At 36.8% G+C, this 15,596-nt stretch overlaps 1 pseudogene across 1 annotated transcript in view; it reads left to right on the top strand.

The window, feature by feature from the left end:
* Positions 1-692: 692 nt before the first annotated feature.
* Positions 693-15,596, top strand: part of LOC100401086 (melanoma inhibitory activity protein 2-like) — a 48,975-nt pseudogene continuing 34,071 nt past the window's right edge. Inside the window, exon 1 of the transcript XR_013532734.1 lies at positions 693-2,195. The product of XR_013532734.1 is annotated as a melanoma inhibitory activity protein 2-like (transcript). The remainder of the gene's footprint in view (positions 2,196-15,596) is intronic.

The raw sequence follows: 15,596 nt of genomic DNA, 5'->3' as shown, positions 1-15,596 counted from the left end.
ATTACTGGGTATATATCCAAAGGACTATAAATTGTTTTATTATAAGGACATATGCACATGAATGTTCATTGCAGCACTGTTTACAATAGCGAAGACCTGGAACCAACCCAAGTGCCCGTAGATGATAGACTGGACTGGAAAAATGTGGCACATATACACCATGGAATATTATGCAGCCATCAAAAATGATGAGTTCATGTCCTTTGTAAGGACATGGATGAATCTGGAGAACATCATTCTCAGCAAACTGAAACAAGAACAGAAAATGAAATACCACCTATTCTCACTCATAGGTGGGTGTTGAACAATGAGAACACATGGACACAGGGAGGGGAGCACTACACACTGGGGTCTGTTGGGGCAAATAGGGGAGGGACAGCAGGGGGTGGGGAGTTGAGGAGAGATAGCATGGGGAGAAATGCCTGATATAGGTGATGAGGGGGAAGGCAGCAAATCACACTGCCATGTGTGTACCTAGGCAACTGTCTTGCATGTTCTTCACATGTACCCCAAAACCTAAAATGCAATTAAAAAATAAAATAAAATAAAATATAGGTTTTAGTGCTGCCTCAGAATGTAAAGTGTAGCAAGGGGGTGGGGTGGGCAGCGTGGGCCTGTGAGGCTTATGTGTGCCCCTAGCTCCCCCCACAGCCAGCTTTGCAGTGGTCTGCTCCAGTGGATTTGGGTTCCAAATGGAACGCTGTGTGCTCTCCTCTGCTTATTGTTGCCCCAGTTACTGTGGCAACCTCCAGAGCAGACTTAGCACTGTGCAGGAGCCCGGGTCTACCTCTCAGCCTTACTTGGAGTTGGTCGTGGTGGAGCTATGCAGGGTTGTGGCAGCACTGCCTCAAAATGTGACAGCAGATTCTAATTCTTACGGGTTTCCATGGGAATTTGTGATATGGGCAGCTATTGTTGGATATTTGCTGTTCCTTTTTTTGTGGAGAAGTTTGAGATCGGTTAGGAGTCGGCTTTATGTGAGAAGAGAGAAAAAGCTTGCCGGTGTTCTTTCTGAACTAATTGACAAAAAATGTAAACTTGAAAATCTTACTCTTGTTAAAAAAGAGCATGAAGGCTGTGAAGTAGAGTCATCTTTAAAGGAGGCCAGCTTTGAGGAGGAGGCAGCAGAGGCATAATGTTTGGAGGCAACATGTGAAAAGCTGAACAGGTCCAATGATGAACTTGAGGATGAGATACTTGGTCTCAAAAAAGAGTTAAAAGAACAGAAATCAAAACATTCTGAACAAAAGCAACTGATGGCGGATATTTCCAAAACGATACCGTCTCTAGAAGATAAGTCAAAATCCCTCAAATCACAAGTAGTTGAAGCCAAAATCATCTTCAAGATATCTCAAATGAATGAAGAATGACTGAGGATAGCAATAAAAGATGCCTTGAATGAAAGTTCTCAACTTCAGGAAAGCCAGAAACAGCTTTTGCAAGAAGCTGAAGTATGGAAAGAACAAGTGAGTGAACTTAATAAACAGAAAATAACAGTGGAAGACTCCAGAGTACACGCAGCGCAAGTTCTAAATGATAAAGACAATCACATCGAGACTCTTGAGTGAACACTTGCTAAAGATGAAAGACTGGGCTGCTGTGCTTGGAGAAGACATAATGGAAGATGAGAACTTGAAATTAGCAATGAACACTGAATCAGAAGATGGCGCTTACTTAGCTCGTCCTCCAAAAGGAGCTTTGAAGAAACTGAGTCATGCTGCTAAGTTACATGCGTCTTTAAAAATCTTGGAATGAGAAAGAAACCAAATTGATTTCCAGTTATCTGAAGTTGAAAAAACAAAGGAAGAGTTTACACAGTGTATTAAAAATCTTCAGATTTAACAAGCATCTTTGCAGTTAGAAAACACACATTTAGAAAGTGAGAATCAGAAGCTTCAACAGAAACTTAAAATAATGACTCAGTTCTATCAAGAAAATGAAATGAGACTCTATAGGAAATTAACACTACAGGAAAACAGCCGGTTAGAGAAAGAAGAGAAACTTCCTAAAGAAGACAAAAAGCTCGTCCATGCCACCGAGGAGCTGGAGACCTATAGAAAGCAAGCCAAAGATCTCGAAGAAGAACTCAAGAGAACTATTCATTACTATCAGCGGTGGACTACTGCCTATGAGAAAAAAGCCCATCGTAATCAGTTGGCAGCTCGGACTGCTGAAGGAAACCTCAATGATTTAAGGTAAGAAAATGCTCACAGCAGACAAAAATTAACTGAAATAGAGTTTAAATTTAAACTCTCAGCAAAAGATCCTGATGCATTTGATGTTCCATATAGGGCTTTTGGCAGAGAGCATTCCCCATATGGTCCCTCACCAATGGGTGGACTTTCATGTGAAACGAGAGCTTTTCTCTGTCCTCCAACTTTGTTGGAGGGTCCACTCAGACTCTCACCTTTGCTTCCCGGGGAGAAAGGAGGAGGCTCAAGGGGCCCAGGGAATCCTCTGCACCGTCAGAGTACCAATGAAAGAGGAGAATCAACCTGTGGTAGGTTACCAGATCTTCACAGGGCTCCTTCTGACACTGGGTCCCTGTCACCTCGGTGGGAACAGGACCGTACGATGATGTTTCCTCCATCAGGACACCAGGTCTACTGTGGTTGTAGACAAATGGGAAAGTAACTTTATGCTTAATTAAATAAATTGTAGTTTATTTTTAACATTAAAAAAAGAAATAAAGTCTTTTATTTCTAACTATCACTTTAAATTAATAGAGAATTAATCAAATTAAATTGGTAGCAGATTTACACAGTAAAGAATTTTAGCTAGAGTTTTCTTTCTATTTAATCTTAAGAAAAAAACTAATTTGAGTTTTTGAAGAATTATATGAGCAGTTTACGTTTTGGTCTTTGTCCAGGGATGGCAAACGTAGTGTCAATTTTGTTATTATTTTTAAAATTGAATGATAGAAAATGAGAATTTGGTGCAATAATATAAGATGATTCAGTACGTATTAAGTATGTATTAAGACCTCCTTATATATTTGATTTCTATTTGTTTTATTTCTTGCCTGGTGAAAGAGAGTGTGTGTCTGTGTGTATGTAACACAGACACACACACACACACACACACACACACACACACACACATTACTATGATACATGAAATCCAGTTCCTCATCAGAAAAGTATTAAATCTGAAGATAATTTAATTGATTCTTCCACAAATCGTCCTCGGAGTTTACTATGAGACAATTAGTTCTAAGCATAGTGCTTCTCATCACACGAGTATTTATTTATCCAACCTGTTTTTTAAAGCTTCTCTAACCTTAGACTACTCTTTTTTTCACTCCAGAAAGATGTCTAAATATTTAGAGTTTAAAAAGCATTTAACTAAAATGTTGGGCAGTTACTCCAGTTTTCTCAAAACCTTTTAAAATTTAGAAACTTCTTTGTCGTACAAACAATAAGAATTGTTTGAAGTTTAGTAGAGATAAGAAAAAATATTACACATTAGGAACACAAAATAATTGAAGGATTCAAGGCATTTAAAATTCTTTGTAATCAAAAACTGCATTTCCTATCTTGATGAACTCCCTGTTCCCTTGTTTTATCACATATTGCTATTAGATTGCCTTCTTTTAAGTTGGGATGATACACACAAATGTAACATAGGGAGTATAGATTATGCTGATAACTTAATTCAGTTGTAAAATACTTTCTCTGCCTTTATTTTGTACCTTTTTCTTTGTAATTATTTACTTGATGAAGCATTCACAAAGCATCTGTTTCAAAAAATATTGCCAAACTAGGGTAAGAGTATAATACTTTCCAAAATACTCTTTTGGAAAGTATTAGGCTTAAGTACTAGTTTTTTGTGCTGCTATAAAGTGAAACCCTCGGTAGGAAATACATTTGATTTATTTTTTCCTACAATGACTTCTTGCATCTAAAAGACAGACTGTATATAAACAATGCATTCTTCATAGCTGATCCTACCACAGAAATAAAAATGTGTGTATTATTCTATCACAGACTTATGAGAGTATGTGCTAACAAAAAAATGTGCACTGTATTTATTACACATGCACATAAGGCTAGCATTGAGGGATTTAGTCTTGCTCTTAATAGTCTGAATTTACTTTTTTTTTTTTGAGATGGAGTCTCATTCTGTCTCCCAGGCTGGAGGGCAGTGGCATGATCTTGGCTCACTGCAATTTTTGCCTCTTGAGTTCAGGCAATTCTTCTGCCTGCCTCAGCTTCCCAAGTAGCTAAGATTAAGAGCACCCACCATCATAACTGGCTAATATTTCTACTTTTAGTAGAGACAGGGTTTCACCATGTTAGCCAGACTGGTCTCCAACTCCTGACCTCAGGTGATCCACCCACCTCGGCCTCCCAAAGTGCTGGGATTACAGGTGTGAGCCACTGTGCCTGGCCTTGGATTTAAAATAGAAGTACACATGTGTTGTGTGTATCGTAGTCATTATTTGCTCACTGTTGATAGCAGAACATTGTCCTGAGAGACCAATACACTCTCCACCCATATTCACAACTTTGCTTTCTGGGTTGCTAATTACTGAATCAGAAAGAGTCACCGGAGGCTGCTCCATTCTCAGTGAGCACAGTATCTTAGTTAATCCTCATTTATTCTCTTCAATAAGCCTTGTTATAACAACAGAAATTAATAGTAAAATGAAGACTGCCAAAATTATGATGTAGTTCAAAAAGCATTTTTCATTTTATTTTTCCATTAATAACTACCAAACATTCTTAAAATGGGCCTAACTGCACACATATAAACAGCATTGTAGAATCAAATATGAAAACCTCATGGTTTTCCATATTGGAGATTTGTCACCTAGGATTTAAGTTGATAATACAAAAGAATAGTTTCACTTTTCTTTTCTTTCTTTCTTTCTTTTTCTAGATTATGCTAAATACAGATTTCTGTTTTAGTTCTCTACAACTTAATTTTCTTTTTCATTAGCCTTCAAGTAGATAATGTCTGGACAAGATAGAGGAGCAAGAAAATCCCAAAACTTGTTGGTTTTCATGCTTTAAGTCTAGTGATAGAAAAAATGATAACTCTAGTTATACCTTAGAATTGAGCAAGGGAAGGGGACTAGAAAATTCAGCCAAAAAAAGCTGTAGTTACTCTCTAAGTATCAAGAAAACAGACAGACAGAGTCAAGCAGGCTAGATGTTAGCTTATTTTCACCATTCAGAGTTTGACCCTTTTTTTTTCACTATGACAATATCTGGGTTTTTAAAAGTATTTATTCATAAGATCTACTTTCCATTATGTTGACCACTTTGATTGATTATTCTAGAAGCTGTGCCCAGTTTTTCTGTATGCCTTTAAGTTTTCTGAAGATATAAATTTTAGAATTTATATATTTTAATAAATTATATTTTCTGAATGTTTTCTGGTGTATAGAAACACAGTGAACTTTCTCCGTTAAATTTTTCCTCAGCAAACTTTCTATTGTAATTATTTTTCTGTGGATTCCTTTGATTTTTTTTTTTTTTTTGTAAATGGTCACCTAGCCTGCATGTAACAATTTTTTGCTTTTTTGCTTTTCTATTTTTTTAAATCTCTCTTTCTAGGTGGGGCATGGGGGCTCACACCTGTAAGCCCAGCACTGAACTGTTGAAGTAATTATATGGTCTTATTCTTTTAATATATTAGCATAGTTTACTTATCAATTTATCATTTACCAATTTTATTTTTATTTATTTATTTATTTTTGAGATAGGGTCTCACTCTGTCACCCAGGCTGGAGTGCCATTGCTTGATCTTGGTTCATTGCAACCTCTGCCTTCCAGGTTCAAGCAATTCTCTTGCCTCAGCCTCCCGAGTACCTGGGATTATAGGCCCCTGCCACCAAGCAAGACTAGTTTTTGTATTTTTACTAGACACAGGGTTTCACCATGTTGGGAAGGTTGGTTTTGAAGTTGGAATCTCAGGTGATCTGCTCACCTTGGCCTCCCAGAGTGCTAGGATTACACGCATGAGCTACCGTGCCCAACCACCAATTTTCTAATATTTTAAAAACCTACATTTCTAGAAAAGTGTCCGATTTGTTTGCCTAGATTTGGTTTGCTAATATTTTGTTTAGGTGTATGAATTAAAATGCCCTGAGTGAGAATGGCTTATTCTTTTTCTTTATTGTAAAGGCCTGTTTTTTTTTTTCCAAGTTTGTGCTAGACTGAAGAAACAGGAGGGCAGTCTGTGAAAAGTTGCTGCTTTTTCTGGGTTTTAAAATTATTTTGTCTAATTTTAGGATAATTATTTCCTTGAGTGTTTGTCAGTATATTCCTAGAAAACCATGTGGGTCTATGATTTTTTATGGAATTATGTTAATAGTTATAAGGCAATATAGGTTTTCCATTCTTGAATTAATTGAGTTACACTTTTTTTTTACATTTTATTATTTCAAATTTATTGCTATAAAAATATTGATGATATTTTTTTATTTTAACCGAATCTCTTAGCATCTACAGATAGACATGTTTATTTCTTGTTTGTCATAGATCCAACTTTGGGTTTTTAAATTTTTTCTACTGTATGTTACTGTTCTGTTTTACTGCTTTATTATTTTCTCAGTTTTACATCCTTAGTTTTATTCTACTGTCCTTTTTCTAACTCACAAATTGAGTAATTATTTTAATAATTTTTCTACTTTTCTTTTTTTCTAAGGAAAATGTTTAAAGTTATAAATTTTCCTTTAAGAATTGCATTAGCAATTATCTCTCAACTTTTAGTAAGTGTATTTTGAAACTTTTGTTCAGTTTTGAAGTATTCTGTGTATGTTCTACTTTCAGAGAGTTCTTGTCTATGAGTTATTTAGGATAACCACATGGTTTTTTTTATTTTTTCTTCTTTTTTTTGGTGATTATTTTACTCAACTCAGGAATTAACATCTTTAATCAATTATGAAAATTTAACCCTTTAGTTTGATCATGGCCCCTCCTTTATTCTTCCTCTTTGTTACAACTAATTTTGTTTGTCATTTGTTTTTAACCTAATTGGATTGTAGCAGATAATGTAATATGAAAAATTCTAATCTTCTGATATTTGTTAGGATCTATTGATGGCTTAGTTCATGGTCACTATTTCTGGGCCTAAAAAGAAAATGTTTTTTAAGTACAATGGTTACATACACACACACACACACACACACACACACACTCTTTAGATAAACCCTGTTTATTACACTATTGCAGTCTGAGATATCTTCACAAATCATTTTTTTTTCTTGCTTTGTCTACCATTTTTTAGGAGATCCTTGAGGTACCACCACACTGTCTTCCACAATGGCTGAACTTACTTATACTTCCACCAACAGTGTAAAAGTGTTACTTTTTCTTTGCAAGCTCTCCAGCATCTGTTTCAACTTTTTAATAATTGTCATTCTGACATGCTTGAGATGGTACCTCACTGTGGTTTTGACTACAAATATGGTGCAGTGTATACTGTTCAGGGGATGGGCACATCAAAATCTCACAAATCACCACTAAAGAACTTACTCATACTGTCAAATACCACTTGTACCCCAGTAACTTAAGGAAAAACAACATAAAAAATAAAATAAGAGGCCTGGGGCAGTGGTTCACGCCTGTAATCCCAGCACTTTGGGAGGTCAAGGTGGGCAGATTATGAGCTCGGGAGTTCAATACCAGACTGGCCAACATGGTGAAACCCTGTCTCTACTAAAAAATACAAAAATTAGCTGGGCGTGGTGGCTTATGCCTGTAATCCCAGCTACTTGGGCGGCTGAGGTAGGAGAATTGCTTGAACTGGACCTGGGAGGCGGAGGTTGCATTGAGCCGAGATGGAGCCACTGCACTCCAGCCTGGGATGCAGAGCGAGACTCCATCTCAATAAATAAACAAATAAATAGCATAAAATAAAATTTAAAAGATAATAAAATAAAAAGAATTGGGCAAAGGACATGAACAGACTTCTCAAAAGAAGACATTTATATGGCCAAAAAACATGAAAAAAAGCTCAACATCACTGATCATTAGGGAAATGCTTCTACCAAGATAAGACAAGCAAGTTTTCTTGCTATGTATCTGTATTCTTAGTTTTATTTTGGGTTTCCCTTATTCCAAAAGCATACAACTGTTTGTGTTCTCCAGTTTAGTTCAGTGTTTCTATTAGCTCTTCTTCATTTGGAAGCCTATAGAAGTTGTTTTCCCAGCCTTTTAACACAACCAGTGCTGAAAGTCTCCCAGAACTGGTGAATGATGTCAAGTTACAAGCCACCTTTGGAGCTCAGTTACCTCTCTGGATTCCTGCTTACACCTTATTTTTGTCCTCTTACATTTCCTTCCTTTTTTTCAATGTAGCAATAAATTAAGAATATTTAAAAAATATTCTATCACTAGCATCACTTAAGCAAGTAAGCAAGAAAGTAGAAAGCAAACAAAATGAAAATACTACAGGTAAATTTCCATTCCAAAGAATAGCTGAACTAGGCAGAAAAGAGAAACAATGAAGTTCAAAAGAAAAATGTGTCTGTTTGTCACCCTGATATTTTACCTGTGGAATTTCAAGTGATATAGTTTGACTCTGTGTCCCCCCCGCAAATCTCATCTTGTAGTTCCCATAATTTCCACATGCTGTGGGTGGGGCCTAGTGAGAGGTAATTGAATCATGGGAGTGGGTCTTTCCTATGCTGTTCTCATGATGCAAATAAGTCTCACAAGAGCTGCTGATATTATAAGGGGGAGTTTCCCTGAACAAGCTCTCACTCTCTTTGCCTGCCACCATTTGTAAGATGTTACTTGCTCCTCCTTGCCTTCTGCCATGATTCTGAGGCCTCCCCAGCCACATGGAACTGTGTGTCCAGCTAAACCTGTCTTTTGTAAATCGTCCAGTTTTGAGTATGTCTTTATCAGCAGTGTGAAAATGGACTAATACATCAAGTATCAGTGCTCTGTAATGTGTCCCATTTTATAGTGTAGAAATATTCCTAAAAAGACTGGCATTGATCTGTTTATCCTACAATCTTTATTCCACCTGCAGAACTCACATAGATTTCCCTTCAGTGTCCTTGTGTCTTGCACTTGAGTATATCTCTGGGAACTGTGGTGTACCCACAGCCACTCTCTGCTGTCAACCCTGTAATGTTGGGCTTAGAAGAACAGAGAAAGGGTGGAGAGGATGGAGGTGGAGGTACTGAAAGAGGAAAATGAGTCACATGTAGCTACGTTTTCAGCCTTTGTACTATATTTATTATCTAACCTCAATGTTTCCCCTTCCTCCCCTCTTTCTACCCCGTGTTTTCTGAGACCTCTTGCTCCAGGGATTATTCTCTTGCCTACACCTCAATTTACTTATATTGTAGCATCTGTAATCTGGCCAGAGGAGCACATGCTGCTTTAAAATATTAACATAGTTCTTGTTTCTGTTTTCTTTGATGTCTTATAATTTTTGAGACTGTAGTTATCTATACTGAAATTGGAAAGGAATGTAGAGGAATTTAGTTCTGTGGACATTACCTCCCCACCTCCTTCCTATTTTCAGTTTTATTTTTATGGGATGTGTAACGTTTAATAAATAAATAATCTGCATGGTTTAGTTTGGTTTTTGTATTGTTAATAATTTATTTAAAATTCTAACTAGCAATTTTACATGGTTCAGGTGGCAAGGTTTTCAGGGACTCTTATTCTCCTTATTACTTGAATCAGAAGTCCCCATTAAATTTTTCTAAGAGTATTGACTGTCCCTACACAGAGTGTTGACTCTCCCAAATGTGGTTTTGGAGCCCTTGACTTATATTTATAAGGAACTTAGCAAATGGCGAATATAGAAAACACCAATGTAGATAATTTAACTGGGTAGTTCTGGTATTTTTTCCAATTACTTAGAAAGCCATCAGAACTCAGAAAGGCCTTGAGTAGATCCAGTTCTGTGGAAGTGTTACCATATTTCTGAGGTTCCTGTTAGTAACAGAAATGCCCTGAAGCCAGTTGGGAGCTCCAAGGATGCAGATCTGTATAATGGCAAGCGCTTGTTTGTTTGTTTTAACAAACATGTTATTAGAAAAGTAAAAAATATTGCATAGGTTTTAATACTTGAACATCAAGTGTATTCATGAACAGTAAGTATCTTATCTTCATGTAAACAGTTCTAGATAGATGACCCAGGTGGCACTCTACCCGGGGAGGGGTTCCAGCCCCCACCCTCTTGGACCCTCCCCTCCCAGCTCAACTCCATAGTACACAGTGGGGAAAGGGTTGAACGCAGCTCCCAAGTGGATTTTTTTCAAGTGTCAAAAATCCCAAGTGATCCCCAGCACCTACCCCTTCCTACTCTTACATTCATGTATCTGTAAGATAGCTGCCTACAACAGGTCAGTAGTGATGCTCCAACCAGAAAAACAAAAGATATGAAACAAACAACAAACAACACTTGATCTCTACAGACCAGTAAGATACACAAACCACCTCCACGACCTCCCCCGTCCCTCCAGCTGCTCTGAGGAGCACAGACCCCTTCACCCAGGGCAAGGCTGAGGCCAGAGCAGCCCAGCTGCTCTCCGGCTGTCACACCACTGTTAACTATCAGTAATAAAAATAATAAGGTACATGCTACACACACATCCAGCCGGAAGCCTTGTTGGCTCCTAAATCTTTGTTTCATGCTGCAGTACTGAGAGGTACATGTCCCCAGTAAACAGCCACCTGCACACAACTAGACGAGCTTCCTGGAAAACTCAGTTTCACCACCTCCACTTTAGGTCGCTGCCTGTTTTCCAACCACAGAAATCAGCCCCTCAGCTCCTGCTTCTAGTCTCCACCCTAAAAGTTCAATTGTCTCTGCCCTGGGGGGCACTGTCGACCCTCACAGGTTGAAGTTCAACACTCCTTAATGAGCAGCTGTTCTGAGCTGTACAACTTCTTCTTGATGACTTGGAAGCCAGTACTCAGCGTCAGGGACTGGCTGAAGCCAGGGAGGAAGGGAGAGTTGGCGGAGCTGAGATTTGACCCCAGTTGGGCATTTTTGGAACTCTGTGTTCATGATCTTATGCAGAAAAGATCAGTTTACCTTGATTTCTTCCTTTGTAACAGAGAGTTGTTTAAAAAAACAAGTAAAATAATAGATTAAAAGCACTTTGGAAAAGGAAAAACTTCCACAGACATGTAAAATAACACAAGATCTGTTATAAATGCAAATGAGGTCCCTTGAGACTATTTAAACCAGTGCAGGTGCCTGTGGAGTCCAATGAGCACTGGAGTGACTTCTGAAAGTGCTGGGTCCACAGCTCCTCCTCAGCAGCAGCCTGGAGTGCCTCAAATTTTGCTTGCTTTTTTGTTGCCCTTCCCTGTAAGCTGGGGGTTGTTAAGCTGGTTAAGTTTAGGAGTTAATTACTAAACACCTTATGAACAATGTAACAATGCTGTTCATTCTCCTGCAAATGGAAGAGTTTCATTCTAACATCCTTTGTTCTCCATTCCTTTCAACAAACATCTGAAATAATTCACTAACAAGCACTAAGCAACAAGAGCATTTCCAGGGCACTGTTCCCTAATGTTATAATTACCACTCAAAAGATTCTAGATTTTGGTTAAAAAGGAGTTTAGGCAAAAACTGTGGTGTGCACTGCAAATACATTCGACCTGCCAATAGCCTTGTTTTTGATCTAGTTAGTGTGCACAGATACAGAAAGAGACAGAAAGAACATGGTGCTGAGGAAAGGGATGCTTTCCCAATAGAGCGGAAACTGCCAATAATTCACAAAAGTGGAGCCTTAGAAAGTTGAAAAGGTCACTCTCCAGGCTGTGACAATGGGAGGCATTTGTTTTATGCGGGAGTTATGTTCAATGTTGTCTGTCATAGGCTATCTGTATAAATCATTTTGACCCGTGTTACTTCTTGAACAAAATTATCTGCTTTACAGTTGCTTCCTATCCTGATGTCATCAATATTTATAGCTTTTCTTAGGTTAAAATTGCAGCATAATTTAAATACACTATTTGTGAAACTAAAATTTTTACTCTCAACATTTTCATGGAATATATGAATTTTAAGGCAAATTTGGAAGTTTTGTGAAGTTTTATGAACCAGATTTTAGGAGTAGGAGAATTAACCTCTTCTGTCTATAAAATAGAAACAGAAGCTTTCCAAAGCTGCTGCAGTTATTATTAAGGTATCAAAATTTAATTCAATTATGAGTCAATTTTAAACTCGGAAGCAGCACAGTGCAGATTTAACACTTAAAAGGCCTTAAAAACTATTATACCTAGTAAGTCATTTACTGTGAACAACAGTGTCTCTACAATATGAAATTATACATAAAGAGGTAATCATTAGCTTAGAAAAGTTTCTGGTTATTTGTCAACCAGCCATATTAAAAAGGTATCTAATGTACAAATTTGATTATAATTACCAAAAGTATAATTGAAAAAGAAGAAAAGAGAACTGTTGTTATCCTACAGTAGTCATTTTCTCTGGATGTATGCAAATGGTTTGTAATAAATCTTGTATAAAACATATGTCACAAAAAAATCTTGACAAGTGCTTGTCAGAATAGTGTACAATAAAGGCAAACAACAAATGCATTTTCCTTTTGAGAAGTAGCAAGGCATTGCATAAATTGCTCCTTTTAGAAATAGTGTTATTGGATATTATCTTCAAATGTTATGAGAGAAAACACCTCAAAAGTAATGTTTAGTTACCCATATCATTTGTCTATTTCTTCCTCTTCTTTATCTTTTCACTGAATGTCGGTTAGGCTATTCCCTAGACTGTAACTGAAAAATCTTCCTTGAGGATAGGATTCTAGCCAAGTGCCACGTTCTTGAGCATGCTCTGACATATTCTAAAATGCCTCTGATCTACCAAGCCTTTGAGTTCATGAGAATATTACTTACGTGCTCACTTTTATGTTTGTTTCTTAATTTATCTTTCATAGGGCCTTCATGACATGTTCATTAGACCATGAATGAAAATAATGCGATTTCTGGTGTAATTACATTTTTTTTTCCATGTGCTATGTTTAATGTCCTTTAAAGAGCATAAACAAGTGCTCCAAAGACTCTCTTTGATTACTTTCTTTCTCATCTCTTTGTATCTTACGTCTTCTTCCAAGCATAATATAAACAGGCTGAAAACTAAGCCAAGTATTAATAACATCCAATAATAATAAGGTAATTCTATCATTGTTAGGGCTTTTTTTGTTTTGATTGTGTTCTCAAATCCTCCATCTTTTATAACTAGTTTCTACTGCAAAATTTAACATACGTATTTTTGTATATGTGTGTAGATATATTAAATGGAGACATAAAGAGAAATGCTAGTACCATTCAGATGTCCATCTTCTGATGTAATCCACATAAGATACTCTTAAGTCTAAGAAAAAAAATGGGAAGAAAAAAATCCATTACAGTGTCCATTTACTGTCTGTACAGTGTCTTATCAGGATCATCTGCTAAACATAAGAAATTATTTAGGTCATAGCATTTATCTTGTCCTTCTTCATGTCCTTCTCCAAAAGATTTATTCAGTTTACTTTGTGCTTAGCAAAACCTAAAAACACAACTTGAATTATATCTGCTTGGCAATAAATACCAAAAGGAAGAAATCTGGATTACTAATTACAAACTACCAGCCAAACCTAAATCTAACAGACAGAATTGTTTCTGTGAGTTTTGTTTGCTCCAAGTTTGTTTGTGGGGACAAGCCAAATAGAAGTGAACTATTTATTGTTGATAAAATAACACAGAGGCAAATAGAAGACTCAGAGAAATGTATTTCAAGTGACTAAACTATCAGACCAAGTTACACTGCCCCATGCTGTGATCAGCAAGAAGATAAGGTCTTCACCATCTGTTTGTTCTCTGGAGGTCCTGAGTTTAAATCTCAATGGGAGACTACTGCAGGATGCCAGGGGAAAGGAAAAGGTAATTTGGAAATTTTGCATTTTTTATGCCAAAGCAATAAGAATTCTCATGTGTATTTATCTGTAAGAACAGATAACATTCCATCCCAACACTAATATTAAAACAGGCTACCATTTAATTAAATATGGTGATCCATTTCAACTTACATTGCATGTTTCAATTTTCACTTACAATATCTGGGATATACCATGTACACACGAAATAGGTATCAACAAGTATACTAACACTGTTTAGTTTGTCTAATCATTAATGCTGTTGGATTCTAGTAATAATGTCTAAATTGGAATTGGCCGATCAACTTTAAAAGTATTTTAAACTTCATCAAATGTGATCCTTTCTTTTTTCCCTCATGTCTGATGACGGGATAAGAGTTTGCAATCAGGTTGAAGTCACTTTAGTATTGAAACAAAGCAAACACGCTTTTAGATGTGTATTATAGTCTGGTGCTATACAGACTATAATGCAGCAGAGTGACGCAATTGCAGTGGTTGTTACAGGCACTCAAGGGGAGAGAGTGCACGCACCAGGTTCTTTGCATCATGTTTATTTTAGTTTTCTATTATTTCTCCTGGTTTCCTGGGGAGACAGCAATTATGTCTCAAAAAAATCTTCAATACTGAAAGCATTTATAGAAAGCATAGATAACATTTTCATTCTCAAAATAATAAATGCCCTCAAAATGCAAAAGCCTAGTCCTCTTTTACTCTTCCTTTGCTGCTCACGTCTCTCTCCTACCTCCATGCTACAAGTAGTCATTTCATAACAAATAAAAATGACTGTTTCCAGACAATCATGTTGAATGTTTTAAAGAAAATGTTTACTGTCTGTACAACCCAGTACATCATGCAGTCTCTTACACAAAGATCCTAAAGGAAAGGTCTGATCTTTCCTTTGTCCTGAACACTGCAACCAAAACAACCTAAGTTTGTTAGTTTCTTGGTCAAAGCCTTATTTCTGCACTGCCTACTAAATTTAGTACATTCTTTCATATCTGTGGGGGATTGGTTTCAGGCCTTCTCCCTGGATTCCTAGTCTTTAATATAAAATGTATTTGTGTAGAACCTACACACATTTTTTTTAAATAATCTCTAGATTACTTATAATACTTAATACAATGTAAATGGTATACTGTATTTTTTTTCCATTATTTTTAAAGGGTCAAATGGTTATTTTTATTGTTTTTTTTTCCAAATATTTTCAGCCCTTGGTTGTTTGAATCTGTGAATATGGAACCCAGTGGATACGGAGGCTGACTGCACAGATATTCAAGGGCTTCACAATCTGGCTTCACTCTATCTCTCCCAGGCTATTTCTAACTTTTCATAAATGATTTTCCTGCTAGTCATCCATCACTACTATAACAAGTCATGGCTGATCTGATCCTTCCTTTGTGATTTTGCTCAAATTTGTTCTTCCTCGTATGCCCTTAGGACCTTTCTAACCGTTCTGTTGATTGATATTCTAATAATTTTTCAAGGCCTATGCTAAAAACCACTTCATCCATGAACTTACTATAGGCCAAGAGAAATAATTTATCCTTTTTCAATATTTTTAACTACCTTTCTTTTTCTTGTAACTTTTATTTTAGGTCTCGTGGATACATGAACAGGTTTGTCATGTGGGTAAACTATGTGTCTTGGAGGCTTGGTGTATAGATTATTTTGTTGCCCAGGTAATGAGCGTAAGTAGTTTTTCAATCCTCACCTTCCTACCATCCTCCACTCTCAA

This window comes from Callithrix jacchus, chromosome 3 (genome assembly GCF_049354715.1).
Source record: "Callithrix jacchus isolate 240 chromosome 3, calJac240_pri, whole genome shotgun sequence".
Taxonomy (NCBI): domain Eukaryota; kingdom Metazoa; phylum Chordata; class Mammalia; order Primates; family Cebidae; genus Callithrix; species Callithrix jacchus.
This window is presented reverse-complemented; position numbering and strand designations above follow the sequence as displayed.